Source organism: Lolium rigidum, chromosome 4 (assembly GCF_022539505.1).
Source record: "Lolium rigidum isolate FL_2022 chromosome 4, APGP_CSIRO_Lrig_0.1, whole genome shotgun sequence".
NCBI lineage: Eukaryota > Viridiplantae > Streptophyta > Magnoliopsida > Poales > Poaceae > Lolium > Lolium rigidum.
Genome location: NC_061511.1, coordinates 228945536 through 228965919, shown reverse-complemented (window position 1 = coordinate 228965919; position 20384 = coordinate 228945536). Strand labels below are relative to the sequence as shown.

General features: G+C 46.7%; 1 long non-coding RNA gene across 1 annotated transcript; it reads right to left on the bottom strand.

Moving 5' to 3' along the window:
- Positions 1-3644: 3644 nt before the first annotated feature.
- On the bottom strand, positions 3645-4579 carry LOC124706160. Its single transcript, XR_007004323.1, has 3 exons — positions 4484-4579; positions 4099-4234; positions 3645-3985 (listed from the first exon to the last, which is right to left on the bottom strand). It is a non-coding gene; the product is annotated as an uncharacterized LOC124706160 (long non-coding RNA).
- Between the last annotated feature and the right edge of the window lie 15805 nt (positions 4580-20384).

Below are 20384 nucleotides of genomic sequence, written 5' to 3'. Positions count from 1 at the left end.
ACATAGCGAGAGCACTGGAGCTCGGGAGCTAAAAACACTTTTCGCACAAGAAGCAGCAATCAGAACATGCTAGGAAAGGAGATAAACGTGCAGCTGCCTTCAGGGTAAGGGTAGTCAAATGTTCACACCTAGAGGAGTAGTAGAATATCAGCTTACTTACTAGTATAAATAGGACCCCCATTGTATCATTTCAGTACACCAAGTAGTAGAGAAGAAGCAAGAAAAGCAGCAAGCTTTGAGCTGCACCAAAACTGCTCGTGTCCTCCATTCCATTGGAGCAAGTTTGAGTGTGTGTGTCCAAGTGATTAGAGTGTGAGTAGCATAGCTCTTAGTAGTAGGAGGTAACACTGGTGAACGTCTACGGACGCGAATAGCGAGCTGCCAAGATCTGGAGGCGTTGCGACCACACGCGATGATTCGATTGGCGGCAGCAACGCAATGTTTATCTTGATTGAAATGGCAGCGGCCAATCATATCGAATTTCTATGCGTAGAGTCAGGAAGAACAAAATGAGACGAGGAAGGAAATAAGATAAGAAAATCGCATTGAAATTGTAGCAACACACAGTGATAAGATGGAGCTTAAAATTTCTACTCGATTGCCTCGCCGGAGATGGTGGCATAGGATGGGAGAATAAATAGGTAGCCGGCTGGTTGCCTACCTCGTCGCTTGTCGGTCAATTCATTTGCACTCTAGTGTTGTGGGCGATCTTGAAAGCTGATGGTTACAGCCGTAATAACTACGATTAACCTAAAGGTAGCCATTAAGGATAAGACTACCCACAATGGGAGTATCATAGGTAGTATCATGCATTTCATGTATGCAAAATACTGATGTGGCAGTATAATTAAGATTGACAGAGAGGATACTAGTATCATAGGTAGATACCGTATCATAACACATACTACTAGAAAATTTTAATATCAAGTAAATCGTGTACATATATTTGCATTGAGATTGTACAAATCAATTAATATAAGAAAACTGTGATACTAGTATATGATACCATGCATTGTGGAGATAGTAAAATGTAGTATCATAGGCATGATACTTCTATATGACTAGTACAAATGCCCGTGCGTTGCCACGGGTCCTCAAATTTATTTCTTAATGCACATATATAATTCACAGTAATGTACTACATTATGATAATACCAAACGCAATAACAAAACAGCATTGTTGTGCATATGCGTGGTTTCAAGTACATGTCTTTTTGTTACTCTTCCGCGGTAACTCAACAACTTAAATTTAGTAGAAAGTTGTTTAGCAAAGTCTCCCGGGCCGTGAATATTCCAAATTGATTCTACTTTATCAAGGAACTTTGGCAATCGAATGCAGTGACTTTCAAATCTGAGAACTTCGGTCTTAGGAATAGATGTTCCAACTGAGACAATACACGAATGTGATCCTAAGTTGGTCTGACAAGAGGGTTAACAAGCGTGTTTGGGAATTTTAGAGTCCAGGCTATAGACATGACAAACCAATCCAATTGAACAAGAAGCGGGTTTGTTCGCATGTTACTCCATGTATATGATCTAATCTTAATCGGCAACTCAATAAGCCCAAGATAGCTAATTACTTGATTGAAAGTGGCTATGTCTCTCATATTGGCCATTACAGTTTTCCACAAACCTATAGAAGTTAAAATCACCCAGTATTAACCACAAGTCATCATCAGCAATGTGCAGAGAGAAAAGCCAAGCAATATTCGTTAAAATCACGAAGGGATGTAGGCAAACTTATCAAAACGTTTAGGAGCAAATTTGTATATGAAACTACTGTCAAACGACCTCTTTTTGTTCTCATGTAATCAAATAATAGAAGCATTGCTTTCCTCAATCTTGTTAGGGATAGACGGCCATTTCAGAGGATTATTCACACCACGATTCCAACTTAACATATTCAACACACGATCACGGTTCATTGCAAACTCAAAAGTAACAAGGTCTAAGCAATATTATTACAGAAAAGAGCAACTACTGGTCATCACGACCTTGCATCAGGGGATCATCTGTCAGCTCAGCCGGATCGATATGACATTTTTCAACGCCGATAAGCTGCATCTCCTCAATCTGCATAACTTCAGGCGGAGAGGCTTTTGGAACCTTGGACTTCTTGCGACGTGATGGCTGATTGGGAAGAAGTTGTTCGAGGTAGCCTTCCTTATTGTTGCGGGTACACCTTTTCACCTGTGAGTACCACCAAGGGTGCCTTGCTAGTCCGTGAGAGCCCACGTCTCTGAACCGCAGATACCACCCCAGAATCAGCTTCAGAAACTGAAGCTTGAGAGCCATCAGACGCTTCCTCGGCGATAAAACCCAAGCTCAGAAGATCGGGCCCAACATCACACAGAAGCACCTCTTTCAGTCCCTTGGCAATTGCAAGTTCAAGAACCTCATTTGCCTGCTCCATGTCCAGATCCCCATGCTCTGTAAGAACAAAAGCCCCTGGAGTTTCAGCCCAAGATTTTTTTGTGTGGCAGCCAAATATTCAGACTCCAGCCATTATCATAATCAATGCGAAAACCTAGCTCCTCCAACTCGGTAGCATCAGCTTGAGCACTAATGAATCGGTAGCATCCATGAACTTAGAGTCCGAACTTGTTTCGGTCACAGTGACAATACTCAAATCTCCCAGCGTTGAATGATCCACAGTATCAGGCAACAGCTGAAAAGCCAAAATATGATCCATGGACTTAGAGAAGATGTTGTCACAGTTAAGCTATAAACTGTAGTTGTTCTTACCAGTTTGCTATCACCTTCTGATATGGACTGTGCAGCCATCCTGGCTCATTGAGGTCACTCGTGATGTATAAGCAGGACTCAATAAAAGAGCATTTAGTTTTCTTGAATTCCACAGGCTAAAATGGCTTTTTTGATGACTTCGTTACTCCAACAAATTCATGAATGAGCCATGCCATCTCTGGCTTATTTTCCAAATTAGAACCAAGCCTTCATATCGAAAGAATTTAAGATATAACTGTTAAACAAATTCCCTTGACTGGGAGAAAAACTTCTTATTGTCAACTCAGAAAAAGAATCACATCGTCTTTTTAGGAGCCTAAATACTGTCACATAACTTGGACACCAGTCAGTACTGCAAATACCAATTTGCATTGATTATATAACAATTTAGTGCTGAAGTCATACACAAAGTGAGTCCAGGAGCTGATTGTTGATCATTCACAGAAGGTGGCAACAGACAACATTCAAAGCTCCTTAATTTTCCAATTCAGACACGTAATATTTTTTTCAGTTCTCTCCATCCTTCCTAGCTTCTTTCTCATGCTTAACTTTGCTCACTTGAGGTCCTCCTTAGCTAAAACTGAATGATATATCCTATAGTAAAACTGAGCTGCAGTGGAAGTTTCCTCTTTGGTGAATACATACGGTGGAAATAGGAAAAAATACGCCAATTAATCTGATTAAGCATCACATTAGCAAAAATCAAATAGAGAACATTGTTGAAAACTTGTTAGGAATTCAGATTGTGAACTTCGGATACCTCAAATGATAGGAATTTTTCACACTGGAGATAGGAAATAGTGGAGTTGGCGCAACCAAACATGAAATTTAACCAAACAATAGGAACTGATAAGAGAAACACAAAGTGTCCTGACCAAAAAGGGAATTGTCATCCCACATCCTTTTCCCGTAATGTGCAAAATATATACTTACCAATCCAAAGCATATTCAACATAGCAGTGGCCAAATTAGATCCTCTTCTGAGATTGAATCTACGTGATGAGCTGTGAAAGCATCTCTAGAAAATTCTTTAATAAATTGCATCATAGCAATCTTCGGCGGTACCTACTTGCAGATATAAAAAAGGGAGCTACTAATAGCAGGACAAATAAAAATTAATACTACTTGTTTGCAGACTAATGAATACTAAAACTACCTTCCACTCTTTCATGTCACCAATAGCTCGACCCTCTCGGTGGAAGTCTCCTGGGAACCTTGATCTCCATCGATTGCTGCAACCCTACAAAGCACAAGGATTATCCTCCGTCATCACCCTCATGATAATGAAGTGTTGTCACTGACAATTATCAAAGCAAACCAACAAATAAAAAATGCAGTGATTGATTTGATCACCTCAGTGAAGATACATGGTGGTCTATCTGTTTTTCAGCGGCAAAATGGCCTAGTCAAGATGTGCTCTTTTGACAATATGTTTATTCCTTTTCATATCGCTGCCATTCATTTTCACTCATCTGATGTCCCTCAGATGCTTTTTCAACACATGGGCACATGGTGAATAGATAACAATTAGGACTTATCTTCGCAGATGTTCAGTAAACAATAGTAAGTTCTTAAATTGATACACTTGGAGAATAAAGCATGCAAAAAAACTAAGGAAAAACTTATTGGTTTTATATGGTTGTCATTTTACCAAGCATGAAAAGAGCAAAAACTTGAAGCAGCATTGCATCCCTACACCATCGCCATGCTCTCCCTACACCGCATCTAGAGGTCTCACCGGCAATGATGCGGATGTCGACACCATCCTTCGAGGCCTGTCTTACGTACTTCCTCTACAGCTCCTGGTATATTGGCTTGCTCTTTGCATTCATAAACATTTGCAAAAGCAAAAATGTTGAGTGACTGTTCATTGCCATGTACTAATGAAGTTGTTCAAGAAGATGATTGGTGAGTTCATCGGAAACATATACCTTGCCCTTGGAGGCGAGGTTGATCCAGACCTGCGGGCTCTTCTTCACACCGGCATCTCCGAGTGCACGAAGTCATTGCCCACCACCATCCACTGATCAAGAAGAGATTTTAATTTTAAATGGGTTATAAGTGCAGGATGATACTCTTGTGATTAGAAGTAGACAATATACCATACCTGTACATGTACTGTTCTGATGGTGCGCTTGTTTCCTGAAGAAATCCTGCTGAGTGAAGGCCCCATGCTTCAGAGAACAATAGCTAAATCATTTCAGGAAACACCTTGCAGGCAACTCGTGTCGCAGGCAGAGCAGGGTAGAACAAAACATGCAGAAGAGCTAAACTTCTAAAGCATTTTAGCATATACTAGGACAAAACCCGTGCGTTGCTACGGTCATATTAAATCAATTGCACAATATTAATTTTAAATGTTTAATTTAAGACGGCAATCTAATCCAGATGGCAGGAAGTCCTTGACTAATCTTGTCCGTGTGTTATGATGGTAGAGAAATAATCTACGCTACAATTATACGAAGTAAGTTCCTTTTGGTACATCACCAGCATGGAAGCTGACCAACTTTAGCTTCCACGGTCAGGGTTTCTATCACTGGTGCCACTTCCTCATCTCCAAATGTAGTAATACTTAAAATAATAATAACATGGATTAAATGTATTATCAACAAGAGGAGTGAATTAACTGGCCAGCTATAGCTTCTTTCTCGAGCAGCTCTCATTTCACCTGTAGCACCGCTTACGAGAGATCGAGCAACGAAGTACATATTTCCATGGCACTTACCATGGCAGGATCGAACACGCAGATCATGCAGTTGCTTTTGTAGATAGAAAAGTGTGCACAATCCCTGAAACATAAAATGGATACAGGTTTTGCAACATACGAAGAACAGAAAAAATGTTGGACGAGAAATTCACAAACAGATCAGTGCCCACCATGACAGAGCGAAAATTTCTCAAGGTCACAAAATTTCATAGAAAATATGCAGACTTGTGAGCTTGTTCCGAGGAAGGGAGGAATCAAGATAGGACGTGGCTTCCACGTGTATGCAAGAAGAGGTAGCTTCGACATATTTGCATAGCAATAATTGTAGATTCATCCAGAATTTGAGATGCAAATACACACGTACGTATACAATTTTATAGATCCAATATGCAACCTACTTGCCACCACTTCTGCTCCGGTGCTCCTCCCCTGGAAAAATTCTAGGCGCGTCAAACACAACAACGACGGAGATCTTCTCATACATGTTCGTAAGCGGGGGCACGATCACATTTTCAGCGTAGGTCCACCGTCCGTACAACCCTGTACAGGCTCGTATGGCCCGCGTTGTGTTGTACCTTGTTTTTGTACATATCTACGGTCACGTGCGTGTGCCGAAATAGAAAGGTCCTATAAAGATCTTGGTCACGTGATCTCTTTTATTTTTTACGCGACGTACACATACCGTATCAATACAGACGGGCATACATGTGCTGGATATGGGTTTCGGCGAGCCCAACACAGAAAAAAAAAAAACCAACTATAATCTTTAACTTTGTTTAGGGGGGAGCACCGGAGCAACCCTCACTTGCCACAGCTAGGTAGTAGTGGAGGCGAGTGGCGGCCATGTTATTGACCCAAGGACGCCGGCAGCCTCAGTACATCCACGCAGCAGACGGGAGGTGACCCGGACGCAACGCATCAAAGGCCAACCTGTTCCTGGTCGGCGCCGGCGCACCTCCCCGCCAGCCGCACCAACCAATGGCGTAGCTCCCAGGTTCCCTTCCACCATGACCGGCCGCCTCGTATTCCGTCACGGGGAAGCATCTCGCACCATCGAATTCAACCATGGTCCATGGCGTTGGCATCAGCGACAACGTTGGGGGTCGAGATCGAACTCCACAATCAGGCATGGCGCATTGCGACATGGCGGAAAGATTGACTGACGTTGTGTTGCCGATCGTGGCCGGACGGCTCCATGCGATGGTACCACTTAATATCAAGAGATTGGGGCCCAAACAGGCGTCGACGGAAGTCCAAGTGTGGCACAAACAGGCGTCGACCTCGATCAGCAAATGAACTCCACACGCGCGCGTGGCCAGGACACAGACGAAGCAAAGAAGAAAGCAATCCGATCTCTATCCGGTGCAAAGTGAGAGTCCCGAGAAGACCGGTCGATACAAATTTCTCATCCATTGCGGCGACGGCGAAGATGGTTCGGCGTCCCTCGATTTCTGAGACCACTCAGCAGCCACCAAGGCCCAGGTCGACGACGCTCCAGACCCTCGATTTGGCGTGCCTACCGTCGCCGTGTTCTTAGTATCCTGCAGTTCTTACGATTGTCATCTCGGCGAAAGACGTGAGGCGTAGACATAGAGCCGGAGTCCCTCTTATAGCCTGGAACCTGACAGCCGTGCTGCGTTTGTTTATATATTTTGTTGAAACTCGAAGGAGTCGTGCGTGCAAGGGTCACCTGGCCTTCCTCACGGGGCATACTCCGATCCGGTTTTTCAGAGCTGTGTCCAGTTTTCATACGTACCAAGTGACTACGTACGGACGAAATTATGGACGGACCAAACGGACCGAACGACGGAAACACTTCTCCTTTTATTATTATAGCAAAAGTGCCCGTGCGTTGCGACGGGTTTAAATTATAATTTTAGTTATATCATTATAAAATAAATAATCATCATGCATAAAATCACTCGTTAAATATATGAAAAAACACTAAAATTAATTAAATCTTGTTAAATTAACCAAACCAGCACACACGAACATCGACAATGCGAGAAGAGTATTCTACCTGGGTTCAGGTTTGGTGCTCGTCCCCTGCAAAAAAGGTTTGGTGCTCGTCATGATACCTGCCGTTGCAAGTAATTAGACGCTGATTTCCTTCGATGTAATTTGTGTTGTTGTGTTGATTAGGCACCACCTGCTCTCCTATTAACGATTGCATAGATCTTTCTCCGACATTGGCGTTAGCGTCGGTGGCGGCATTCCACCAATACTGGATCACTGGATCGAACATGTATAATCCTCCTACGCTCGGTGTTGACTCCCTGTTCTCCGGCCGCCGCACCCACTCCAAGATGTCTTCACCAATTATGTCATACGGCGGTCTAGATGCCAACGGATCTGCGCGGCAGGGCCGACAGTCAACAGCAGTCTGGACAGCAACGGATCTACGTGGCGGGGCCAACATCGACACGATGGCGTTGGCAGATTTGGTGGTGGTAGGTATCGCCGAGTCCTCGATTGATGCACTTTGCAAACTTCGATCAAGACCAGCCTTTGCTTTGCTGCCCGGACACCAAACGAAACCACAAATCGGGCGGAAGTAGTACTAATTTGATCGTGTCGCTCCTTGCCGGAGGACCACACCGCGTGTTAACTTACAACAGAGCAAGACATGCGAACGGAGATCACATCGCTCTTTCTCGTAGGCGCGTTTCCTATCTTTTCGTCGGGAGTTTGTCATCTGCTGTCTTGATCTGACATGGTGGCTGCCTCTCCTACGTCTAGGTAACCCGCACGTATGGCCCTTCCCGTGTGCCTTGCGCCATGCTTATATATAGGCAACGACGCCAAGCTAAGGCAGTGGGCAACGTATGTGCGTGACCGTCTAGGATTCCTCAATTTGTTAAGATCTGGACTCGTCTCTTCCTGTCGTGAACCACCCGTACCCATAGCATATGTGAACATTTAACCACCATTATGTATTTGTATGTATTGCTAGTAACCAACATACGCAGTGGTGAACATACGTACGTATTCCGTGTTATATACAGCTGTACGGTCCAAAATACCATCAAACATCAGTCGTCGCTGGTGCATTTCTCCAAACAGCTAGCGGGCATGAGCATGCAGGAAGCCCAAGGTTGGTTCAGCGCTGCTTCTCTGCTCGCTAGTTCAGCGTTGCTTCTCTCCTCGCTTTCCTCACGCCGGCCAACGACGAGAGGCGTGCGAATCGTGTTGCGCGGCAGAGCAGTTCTCTGCTGTCGCTCTCGGCTAGAGGAGAGAAAACGAACCTGTACGAACCGGTACTGCGACCTGGAGCTCGCGCTGATCGGCCTCCGTTTCCACTGCCTCGCGCAGGCGCGCCTCCACCCCATCCTCCTCCGACTGCCCCGCGCACCAAGCGCCGGCCCGAGCGCGTCGCCCTTGCGCCTCCCTCCAATCGCCGGACCATTTTGATGAGTGCCTCCTCCGTTCGGGATCTTGGGGGAGAGTAGGATTGGGGCTGCTGCGATTCCGTTCCACCGTTCGGAGGAGGTGGATCTCTCCGGTGGCTGGAGATAAAGGGGCCAGGCCAGCTGTGGACACGGGGCTCTCCCTTCCGGCCGCTCCCCTGTCCCGCCGCCAGCTACCGCTGCGAGGAGCCAGGCCAGGTGCGGACAAAGGGCTCTGCCTTCCGGCCACTCCCCTCCTCCGTCGTCGGCTACCGGAGGCCTCCCCACGTGTGTGGCGGTCAGAGAGGGCTTGGACGGCGCGGCTCGCGGCGGGGGTCTGGCCGGCGGCGCTCGGGCAGGTGATGCGCGCGGCGGAGGCGTGGCCCGCGGTGCTCGGGCAGAGCATCTGCCCGGCTCGGTTAGAGGAGCCAGAAAGAACAAAACAGGACGAATCGGTACAATGGCAATCTGCAGTATTATGTATTTTGGTGGGAGGGTAAATCCGTCCAACGAAAAGTTGGACGAAAATTTTGGCAGAAACCTTAGCTCCTTTATTATTAGGTATAGATATATATTAGGTATAGGTATAGATAAATCCAAACCTTTCTCTTATTCACTTCATAAATAAAGACATAAACAATACCCAATCACCATAGGTCAATGGAAAGGAAGAGTCAGATGTAATTTCTGTCTAGAAGGTTCACGACAATGAGTTGCAGATATAAATTCTTAACGTCTGGGAGGGAGCAAGCAAGATCCTGATGGGCTGCCAGTGCTGCTATGTTGATAGTATTGGCTTTGACATAGTTCAAGACAGGCAAAGCGCACAACCAATTTGCAGCAGAGGATCGGATCCGGCGAAGAGAGGGAGTCTGGAACTCACCTGCGGCAGGAGGCCAGAGCCTGAGGCGTGGGGCATTTTTCTCTTGGACATGCGGCACTACTCCTCCTCTTTTTCTCTGGAGCCGTCCGCCGCGGGCAGAGCTGTCTCCGTCGGAGCGACGACGACGGCCATGGTCTCGCGCCACGAAGGGGAACGACCGAAGGCCTCGCCAGCGGCGGCGCCTCAACACAAGCCCGCTGACGAACCCGGGGTCCTGGAGTTGTCTCGTGGGCGATGAGATCTCGAGGTCGGGGACGGCATAGAGCACGCACACGGGCAGCCTGCCGGCGGCGCACAGACCTGAGAGGGGCCTCGATCTGGGCCAACGAGCTCTGGGAGAGGGGCGGCGTGCAGATGTGAGAGGGATCGCAGACGATGTGCGGTTTTTGGGAAACACGACGACGAAGGGGAACGAAGGTGCGGCCAAGCTCGATGATGATTCCGTCGCCTGCGGGTTTGGCGGCATGGTAGGGGGAGGGGTGTGCGCCAGGGTTGAGAAACCTAGCGGGTGTTGGAGCGGCCCATGTTAGCACGGGCGCACGGCCCAGCGCGTGCGAAAGGGACTGCGAGGAGGACGACGAAAACGTTGGTCGTAGTGCGGCTGGGCAGAATAGGGAACATGTTCCTCCTTTTTAAGTAGTGTAGATACTATGCATTATAACTAGTCTAAAGGAGGAGGGGAAGCATTAGCGGTCAGTGCGTGCACACATTAATCGAAGATAAAATGTACAATATTATGGGGGTTGCTCTGGCTAGTCTTGCACATCGCAAATTCGACTTCTACACGCGGCATATTAAATTTTTGCCAAGTTTACTCGATGTACAGGCTGAATCAAAAAAAAAAAAATTGAGTACTCGAACCTACATTCTGCTACTTGTGAGAGCCAACACTTGACCGCCGAGCTGTGCAAGGAGTAATCTCTAGTTTGGGTAGCAATTATTTCTTCGTTTTGATGCTAAAATATTTGGATTCAAATTTTGGTTGTATTAACTCGCCCTGTAAATTACCAAGATTTCGCGGTAACAATTAATTCCGGTGCCCCTAGTAAAAAAAGTTGTCCGAGAAAAAAAAACCTCGGTCCCTGGCACCCCCATGGGGAACTCAATAGGCAGAGAAGCCGTGTCGTAGCTTGGAACGAGCCACTTGGGACAACACCTCTATAGAATCTTTTACTGAAGTTGAACATCCTTCGAAGTGACATGTGGCGTGGAGGTAGAGTAGACAACAGATCGTGGTTGTGGAGGGCCGCCAACCATCCGTATGAAGCGGGGGTAATACAACCATTGCAAGTCCTCTGCTGATGAACTCCTAATGACAACAACTTAGGAACCTTGTTGTGCAAAACGACGTGAAGCTACAAATTCTTCCCTGTTCTATTAGTTATTAGTTGTATTCATTATCATCAATATCTCCCGTCATGGCAAAATAAATGGGGCGTGCTGAGCGTCCCCCCCAGGGGATCAAATCCCTCGATCCCCCGGGTCGCCAGCCGTCCGATCGGCAGATCATACCCGTTCGTGCCCGGTCAACGCCAGCTCAACAACAACAACAACAAAAAAAACCACACCCCACGATCTCGTCATGGAACTCCCACATATGGCACTGTCACAGAGCCTCTTCCCCGTCCCCTTCCTCCCGTCAACCACAACCGTCGCTCGAGCACTTGCTGCGGGCGTGCATGCGCCGCCGCAGAACCTGTCAAGGACTCGCCGGAGAACTGATGCAACATCTTCTCCCCGCGCTGCTCATCCCCTCCGCCGGCCACGCGGTCTTGGAGAAAACGGACGCCTCGTCGCCGGCGAAGTAGCTTCGCCGTCCACCAAAGCAGCAATGGAGTTGGCCCCTGTAGCACCACCGCCTTCCTCCTCTTGTAGCAACGCCGCCACAGCAAGGTAGCACCACCGGTCGCCCCTTGCAGCAAGGTTGGTCAGCCCTTGTAGCAAGGTCATCCGCCATTTGTAGAGCGCCGTCGCGCCATGGTAGCATGGCATACCGACTTTTGTAGCGACGCCCGGTCGTCAGTTGCCGCCGCTGCTACCCATGGCCACAACCGCTGCTGTGAACGGCCGACACCGATGGTACCCAGGGCCGCCGCCGCTGCTGCGAAGGGCCGCCGTCGCTGCTACCCACGAGCACCGCCGCTGCTGCGAACGACCGATGCCGATGCTACCCACGGCCGCCGTCGCTGCTGCGAAGGGCCGCCGACACTACCCACGGCAGCCGCCGCTGCTGCGAACGGCAGCCTGCGCTGCTACCCACGGCTTTCACAGCTGCTACCGACCGCGCCTCCACAAGGGTAGCAGCCCAGCGTGTGCCCTCGCCCCTCTGCGACGGGACACGGAATCCGCACGGCCGATTGGGGAGGCGGCGTCGGCGTCGAGGCCGCCACGCGTACGAGGGCCAGAAGCTCGACGGGCGGCGCTTAGCGAGGATGCATACGAGGGCACGATGGCTGGAGGGAGGAGGTCGGGGGAGCAAGGTGGCCACGCGCAGCAGAGTCGGAGCTAGGCGTGGGGGCGACGGGGGGTGGATGAGGGTTCGGCGGTTGTGAGGTGGAGGAAGTCGGTGGAGGTGGCGGCCCTGCGCATGGGAGGCGGGCGATGGCTTGGCGAGCCTGATGGACGGAGCTAGAAGATGGATAAGGCGGTGAATTTTCTACCGCTCAGTTTAATGGGTCCCACCCATATGCGTGTGTGGAGAGAACCCACGTTGTATAGCATACGGGCAGCAGGCGGGGGATGGAACGCTTTGATCCCCCGGGTGATCAGAAGCATTTTCCAAAATAAATATAATCCCCTTCTCCATCACCTCTGTGGCTGAAGAGAATAGAAAGGGGAGCAACAACTGAGCCACCTGCACCACCACTGGCCTCTAGATTCAGATCTAGACGACCAACAACGGTATTATTAGTGAAAATGCCGGTGGTAGCACCCTTCTCCATCCACTAGATTCCCACGAAGAAGAGGAAGACCACCGGAAACCACCGGATGTGGCCAAGCTCCAGCGACCCACTTCAAAACAGTAGCATAGAACTAACAACAAACCCTAAAACTAGACCTCAACTATTGTTGTACAGGGAAGGGACCCCCTGCCTCATCGCTGGCTGTCACTAGAAAAGAAGAGGGAAGCGGCCACCAGCCCTGCATCTGGAGGAGAAAAAAGGGGCTGGAAGGGGTCGAGTGCAGTTGGGATCATATATATGTAGGGATCCCATATATGTATATATGAATACATAAACACAGTAAGGGATTTTTGGTGTACAAAAGCAGTTTCAAAATTTTGGTTTGCTTTCTATGGTCAAAGTCAATACCCAAATGCAAAATTCATCAATGTGTTGACTTTGATCCAAAAAAAACTCAAGCCAAAATTTTGAAACCACTTTTTCACACCGGAAATACTTGCTCTACAGGAAGAACAATCTAAAATTAGGTTTATACGGCTTGAGTCCAAAGTTGAGAGGGGGTGCGTAGGTACCCAGGTACATAGCAAATCCACTCTCAACAAAATAATCCCACCTAAAATTTTCTAGGAGCTTCAAAATGATATAAAAGCCTAAATTGGCTCAATATAAAGCATAAGTTAATTGCACTTCCAGGTGAAAAACAATATCCCCTGTTAAGTTTTATTTTCAAGGATAAGTGAATTGCAAATTATTGCAGCAGTTAAAGCTGCGCATAGTACAATAAGAAATTTAGAGAATCAAAAAATAGGTACAAGATTAAAGTTTCAGGCACCACCCTCGGCAAGAGAAGACACTATAAAGTCAGTCGAAGAACATTGATCTCATGTTATGCCCACCATACGAGGGGATCACCTACATTTTTTGATCAGTTATCTATGTCAATGTACATGTAAGACGGTATTCAGTGCACGCTAGGATTTAGAGGTATCAGGAATGACACCGTCCCTTGCAGTCACAATTGTACGGTCTAGATACCCGAGTAAACTGCGCACCTATTTGCTGCCCTTCGATGAAATGTTTCACACGGCAGATGAGCACTTACGGCATGTATACGGTGCAGGTCAAGCTCCTGCGAGGAAGAACGTTTTCGTGGCATCCACCATCGTTTATGTGAGAGTTATAGTTGGTGCGTGTATTTTGATATTTCGAAGGAAGAATGAAAACTGAAATAAGTTCGTAGGATGGACACCTACCTCAACCATAGGATAGAAGGTTCACGGCCCTCGTGCCATCTCCCCTAACCCGCTCGCCTCATGCAACCTATGGCGATGGGTGGCTGAGGGAAAAAGGGGCACATACTGAACTCCCCTCCCATGGCTTCACTCGCCTCCTCAACGATCGCCTCACATGCGCCACCACCACCGTCGTTGGTTTCCTCTCCGCCCCCACAGCGTAAGGGCAAGCATCCCCGATCCCATGACTCTGACTTAATGCTGCGAGGTGAACTCTTTGAATGCCAGCATGTGAGGCACCCGTTAGCTCAAGAAAATCGGGTCGTTGTTTCCTTCAGGCTACCCAATTAGAAGGGTGCGATGCCTGTTACAAGCACGGACTAATTGTTGAAAACTTTGTATAACTCGAGGCCTCCAACATATCCACTTTGCAGAGCCATTCAGCCTCCGACAGAACTGCTTTGCGGGCCAAATGGGGGGGGGGGGGGTGGAAGGAGCGAGGAGATGTGTATGGTCGGTGGTTTTTCTAGGCGCGACCCCTAAAAGGTCTCCCAAAATGACTATTAGGCCCACACATTTGAATTAAATATGGCCCCGCCCACAAACGACCTAACATAAATAAAATTAAAAACTTAGTTTTAACATAAACCCCACATTAAAAAGTTAAACAAAACAAACTCATAGTAAATAGTTCAACTAGTACCCTCCTTTGACCATCCACAAATGATCCACTAGATCATCTTAGAGTTGGTGGTGAGTAACCGAGTCTCACATTTCTTGACGCATGATGAATAAGGTAGCAAATGAAGCTGGTACCTGGTGATCAACATCCATAAGAGGACCCTGCCAGTGTCATGGTTCATTGCCATGCACTGGATGCTCCCGCTCACTCTCAATGATTATGTTCTGCAAGATCATGGAAGCAGTCATCACATTTGTTAGGTGCTCTTCCGACCGGATAAGAGAGGGGTACCGAACAATAGCAAATTGAGCTTGGAGTACACCAAATGCCTGCTCGATTTCCTGTCTGCAAACCTATTACTTAGAAAACCAAGCTCGTTTTCCCGTAGTAGGGCATGAGATTGTCTTCACTAATATTGACCATCTTGAATAGATACCATATGCCAGTAGTATCTCTTGGTGTACTCATGGCCATTGATCACACAGTTCACCGGAAGAGAATGACCTTCAATAAGCTTGGCAAACACATTTGATCACTACTACACATTGATGTCGTTGTGAGATCCAGCCATATTGAAGAAAGCATACCAAATCCAAAGATCATGATCTGCCATTGTCTCAAGTACCATGCTCCAATCTCCTTTATGACCTATGTACGTACATTTCTTGCCAAGCAAACGGGTAGCTCTTTCATGCTCAGTGCATGCAATCAATGCTTCCAAGTATGTTAGGAAATCCTCTCGCTTCATATTGTGACATGATTGTAACATCCCAACACTTAGGACTACACGACGGATAGAACTAGAATTATGCACATCTGCATTCAATCATTTCGAATTGTGGGGAAATTTTTCGCACCTAAAACTAAACCTTGAAGTGAACGAAATTCATTTCAACTGATGATTAGGGTTTAGTCATTAATGGATTGTGATGTGTTTCAACATGACCTTTATTTACGTGTTTTGAGGAAAACAATTTGAATTCAACTCAAATTTGAATTTCAAATAAAAGAAAAATTGGATTCCAAATTATAAATTTCTAAATTACATGTCAACCAAATACAACAAATAACAGTACAACAATAGAGAAAATAAAATTTTATTAATTAGAAACAACACTACATTGTCTTTACAAAATTCTTCACATTACAAGAATAAATATTACAACAATTAAACTAAAAGAATAAAAGAAAAACCTAAACTAAACTAGCTACTCCAGTCCTACAAGAACAAAAATGACAACAAGCAAAAGCAAGTGGCAGTAAAAAAATAATAGCTCCATGGTGATAAACATCACTTGGGCGATCTAATCTACACTAGCTTAGGATCATAGAAACCCCATTTTGCCATTGATTATGTATATCATAATACACAAACAAGAATTTTCCACCTAAAATGGCCCAAATTTTTCAAAATGATAGAAGACCTAAATTAGGTCAACATAAAGGCCTGGCATTTCCATGAGAAGTGAACCATAAATTACTATCACAATTAAAGGCACACATATAGTACGATAACAAATGCACATAATTAAAAAGTGGGCACATGATTAAAGTTTCACGCACCATTCTAGCGGGAGAAGACGATATAAGCCAGCCGAAAAGCATAACTCCCATGTTAGGCCGACTATACAAGAGGATCACCACTACTTATGATAAGTTATCCATGGTGTACGTACGAGAGGATTTAGGACATTGCTAGGATTGAGAGACATCAGGAATGGCACCTTCACATGTGACTTGAATGCCACCGTCTAGATGAATCAGTAAGCTCCGCGTCCGTATGCATCCCTAGCAACAATGCCATTCCAGAGTGCAGTTTAGGTATTCGATCTATCGAGGATGAGCAGAATGCGTTGTGATTAATGTTTTTCCCTGCCCGGGTTTGATGCTAAGTCGTTAATTAAGGCTGGAGGATCCTTTCTGACGACGGGGGACTGTGGCTTAAGTTAATTAAGGCTAAATACCTACGGGGTCGGCCACTTCTTGCTTGTGACCGCCGGGAGGGATCTTAGTTTTGGAGAGCCCTCCAGGACATTAAGCATGAGATTCGAGCGGGACTATCCCTCTCCATAGGCGATGGTAGAGGGACCATGTTCTGGCTTGACCCGTGGCTGGGTGATTGCCCCATTTGCCTTGACTTCCCGGACCTCTTCGCCATTTGCGCCGACCCCCCTATTCTTGTCGCCGACGCCGCCCAGGGGGGCTGGGATATCCTGTTCCGTCGTGGTCTTACCCAGGGAGAGGCCCTGAGCCTGACCCTGCTGCGGAACCTCCTCCCGGACGCTCTGCCGGGAAGTCTCGATTCGCCCTCTTGGCGCTTGTCGCCTTCCGGCTCGTTCTCCGTGCGGACTGCCTATAGGGCTATGTTTAGGGGCCCCTCGCTGCCATGGACGGCCCCTCTTTTTAAAGCGCCTATTCCACTTAAGACGAAGATTTTTGTTTGGCAGTTGCTTAGGGATCGCCTTCCCTCTGGGATGGAGGTTGCGAAGAGGCACGGGCCGGGCGACGGGCTTTGTCCATTGTGTGCGGTCCCGGAGACGACGACCCACATAATGTTCTCCTGCCCCGCGGCCCGCTTCCTCTGGAGCTTCCTCCAGGAGGCGCTGGGGCCTGAGTGGCGGGCCTCGGCCCTCGGAGAGTTCATCGAGGCCCATGCGAACAACACCGGTAGGAGGAGGCGCCTCTTCCGGTTACTGTTCGCGGCCTTGACCTGGACCTTGTGGACTGTGCGTAATAAGTTGGTCATTGAGCGTATCCTACCTCGACGCGCTTCTGACTCCTTATACTCTTTCTTGGCTTTGTTGCAGCAGTGGTACCCGTTGTATAGGCAGCTGGACAGGGAGCGTCTGGACGACATGTTGGAGGATCTTCTTGCGGCGGCCCGTCGCATTTCTACAGTCGTCCAGCCTCTGAGTGGCCCCTTGCTATGGGGATGTATCGCTTTGCTAGTTTTTCTGGGCATGTTGTGCTGTTGCCCCAGCAGACTGTTGTTGTTGTGTGTGCTGTGCTTGTCGTGTTGTATCTGAACCTTGTATGCTTGTGGCTTTATCTATAAAGCGGGGCGAAAGCCTATTTCGAGGAGGATGCTAAGTCGTTCACGGTTTGAGCTACAAGTGAATGAATTTTAATTCATTCATAGTCTAAAAATAAAATTGCCGCGGTTTATTTTTTTGAACAATGCTGCTAGGGTTCGAAAGTGAAAGCTGGAGAACTCCAAAGCCCTTAACATGAACATCTACCTCAGCCATAGGATAACACGTGCACAGCCCTGGTGGCATCTCCTTTCACTCGCTCGCTACCTGCAAGCAGCCTATGAGGGGGAAAAGGGGCGCAGACTCAACTCCCCTCCTATGGCTTCCCTCGCCTCCCTTGCGGTCATGTCCCATAGGCCCGCTGCCGCCGCTGGCTTCCTCCCCGCTCCGGCCAGCCACAGCAGGCGCCCTCCCCGCCTCCTCTCCCCATCGTCGCCGTCCGCTTCCGCCCTCTTCTCGTCGACCTCCGCTCGCTTCCCCCACTCCCCGTGCGGGCCGTGCAGCCCCTGCAGCGCAGCCCACCAGCGCCGGGGCGACACCGTACGGGTAAGCATCCCGATCCCATGTCTCTGCCTGAAATCCTCAACGCTGTGAGGTGAACTTGTTGGATGCCAGAGTCGGTGGTGTGTCTTGGACCAGTAACCTCGAGCAAATCGAGCCGCTGTTTCCTCTAGGTTACCTAATTAGAAGGTTTGATGTTTCCTCACTAGTACAGGCTAACCACTCACAACATAGTTTAGTTCCAGCAAGTTGATTTTACTGTGTTTTGCTTTCAAAAAAAATTTACTGTGTTTGTGCCTCGGGGAGACCTGAAGAGGATGCAATGTTGCGGTTCCCAGAATGTCCTGAATCCTGGTCGGCCCACATATTCTCCTGATAATTCCATAGTATCTCATGGATCCTTAGATAGCGCTGTAACTCAAATTGGCATCGTGTGCTGGCCCTTTGGGGAAATTGGAGACCATGGAGTATCATAACTCACAAGCATGATAATATTCACATATCAGTGCAGTTATTATAGTTTCAGCACGTTGATTTATTTGAAATTGTACTTGGCAGAGAAGGGATGCAGTGCTGCAGTTCCCTGAATATCCTGAATTCTGATCAACCCGCATATTTGAAGTTAGGACTCGATAAGGGGAGAGCCTCATTCTCAACATCAATTGATGGATATAGCTTTTTATTAACTTTATTATAGAATGCAAGTTTTAGACCTAAAGGATTTCTCCTGTAGATTTTTGAAGCCACACACAATTCGAGGAACTACTTTGGGATCGCTGTGGGCATCATGTTTTAGATTTTAACTGTTGAACCGAGATGCAATTTTGTAGTGCTGATATTATTGTGTGGATGCAGAGCGTAGATATTTTGGAGTTCTTTTCCTTGCCTTTAACCACCAGTCATCCGTGCATTTGAAGGCATCGGTAGGAATGGGAAAGGCAACTCTTGTCCAGGAACATGACTGATGTCAAACTTGTTGAGCGAAATGGCATTGGACGAAGAGGTGTGTGAAATCCTCATTTGCGACCTGGCAGAGCTAGCGGACATATGGTGTTGGGAGGCCACCCTCTGCGCTATAAGTTATCTGTTGTGAGGCGATGTTTGTGGGTAGCGAGCCACATGAAGGATCTGCACTTCATGGAAGCCTTGAACTTCAAGATCGGTTTGGTGTAAGAGAAGTGGGTGCTCACGATGAGAGCAACTAGTACGCAAAAGGCAAAAAGATGAAATGTGTCACAAGAAATGGAACATTTGGCTATTGATTATGTGTATCAAAATATGTAGTAAGCAAGTTATATTTGCATAAAATTGTCTGGAATCTTCAAATGATATAAAGCCTAAATCGGATCAACATAAAGTCGTGAATATTTCATGAGAATAAATTGTTGCCACAATTAAAGCCATAGATAGTACGACAACAAACGTAGAGAATCAAAAAGTGGGTACAAGCATAATGTTTCATGTACCTCTCTCGAGAGAGAATACAATATAAAGGCACCAGAAGAATATGAACCCATGTTATGCCGACCACATGAGAGGCTCGCTACTATTTCTGTTTGATACTATCTACAGTTACCCGTATCAATGGGAAAACCTAGTGCCCCTCCAGCCTTGGCAGCTGCCTAGGCTTGTTGATGGAGCAGCCCTCGTCCATATGCATAGTCGTACGGAGATGTTTAGGGCATTGCTAGGATTAGAGGCAGCAAGAACGACATATTTGCAAGCAACTGCAATGCTATAGTTTAGATGCAGTAGTAAGCTCCGTGCCCATATGCATTCCTAAGGTGTATGTCATGTATGTGGAATCTGATCCGTTGAAGATGAGACCATACATACTGTATTGTGATTAGTATGTTCTCATGTCTTGATGACTAGGGTTTAGTCATTAATGGATTGTGATTTGTTTCGACATGACCTTTATTTACGTGTTTTGAAGGAAACAATTTGAATTCAACTCAAATTTGAATTTCAAATAAAAAAAGAAAACTTGGATTCCAAAATATAAATTTATAAATTGCATGTCAACCAAATAAAATAAATAATAATACAAGAATAGAGAAAAATAAAAGTTTATTAATTAGAAACAACACTACATTGTCTTTACAAAATTCATCACATTAAAAGATTAAATATTACAAGAATTAAACTAAGAAATAAAACGAAAAGCCTAAACTAAACCTAGCTACAATTCTTCATTTCTTCTCTTTTTCTAGTCCTACAAGAACAAAGATGACAGCAAGCAAAAGCAAGTGGCAGTAAAAAATAATAGCTCCATGGTGATAAACATTACTTGGGTGATCTAATCTACAATAG